The sequence below is a fragment of the Semicossyphus pulcher genome, unplaced genomic scaffold (genome assembly GCF_022749685.1).
Source record: "Semicossyphus pulcher isolate SPU_LCO1_2020_fin unplaced genomic scaffold, fSemPul1.0.p SCAF_4, whole genome shotgun sequence".
Classification (NCBI taxonomy): Eukaryota; Metazoa; Chordata; class Actinopteri; order Labriformes; family Labridae; genus Semicossyphus; species Semicossyphus pulcher.
In genome coordinates, this window is record NW_027211715.1 from 24,605,671 (window position 1) to 24,607,174 (window position 1,504).

A 1,504-nucleotide genomic window follows, 5' to 3' on the forward strand; every position below is an offset into this window, starting at 1 on the left:
GTATTGATTGAATTCTGTTATCTCCAACAGCCCTCCCCCTCAAACTAATGCTTTCAGTCGCAGCAGGTCTCTGTTTGATTGTCAGCCATAACCAGCGACTGTGACATCTTCTACTCACGCAGAATCAGACATGCTGGGCTCTCTGTGTCTCTGAAGGATAAGCACAGTCTAATTTGTTATATATTAAATATACAGCAGCATCTGCTCACACAGAAATCAATATAAATGGGTTTAAAATTAGTTTCTTTCTTTTTTTCACTGTCCACGTAAGCATAGTTAGCATAGCATGAGAACACCACCAATAGGCTACTGTAGAGACTATGGTGCTGACTTACATATTTCAGACTAACTTTATATCATCATACCTTAACATAGAAATTAGTATACTACCTAATGTGTATTAATGCGAAAATAAACAGCTTGGGAAATTCATAAGATCTAGCCAATGAAACGGAGCTAAAAACCAGGATGTGGCTTCACCTTGTGAGGCTATCTTAGGAGCTAGCCTTGGCTAAAGCAACTGTATCCTCTCTTTCCCTGTTCACTGGAATTAAATAATCCTCTTTGATGCATCAAAACCTTAGTAAAGGAGCGTGTTATAACATATTAAAAAGATCTATATTTTAAATCATAACATAGAGAAGAAAGAGAAAAACTAGATCAGCCGTCCTGCTAAATGCTAACTAGCATAGCTAGCAGATTAGCACTAATTGCCAACAGACTCATAGAGGAAATCATGAGATTTGTCATTTGGATGATTTAAAGTGATATATTAAATATGTATGTATTTAAAGATGAATTTATTAAACTATATATGAATGTAAATGTACTTTCCCTTTTGATTGTTCAAACATGAAGCATAAAATGTGTTTGTTTTTTAACCTTTTCAAGTCACATCTGTGACAATGACTAACAATCAGCATAAAAGGAATATAATTAAGGGTTTGCAGCTTATATATCTGTTAAATATCTTTCTGATAATAATAATTTGTTGTTTTGGGAAAACAAGATCCCGCCTCTGACAACCTTTTTCTTGAATCCAACTTAAGCTCCACTTTCCTTTTCTGGGAGGTAAAAAAATGAGTTCACTCCTTCGTGTTTAAAGGGAACCTTCACTCTTTTGCTAAATCGTAACAGCAACATTTAAAGACTGCGTGTGTCTTTGAATGAGTGTTGTTGGCTCTTTTGAGTATAAAGAGTACGTTTCAGAAACTGACCAGTGTTTGTGTAGCAGCTGGTGGTGATTTCCCACCGAGCAGCGAGGCCAGAATCAAAGCCGCGGCAGCCATCTGGTGATATTTGACTGGAACAGTAAAAAGTGATTAGACGGAGGTACCGCTTGCTCTCTGAACATCTCATGCTGAGTTAAGGCCTCAGAACAGAACCCGCATACAAAGCCTGATTTACTTCCTAATGTCAGTAGGAATGAGGCTGCTTTGCGTAGCGGTGGGGTCAGGGGTGGATGTGGTGGTGATCGGGGGGGGGGGGGGGGGGGGTGAGTAAC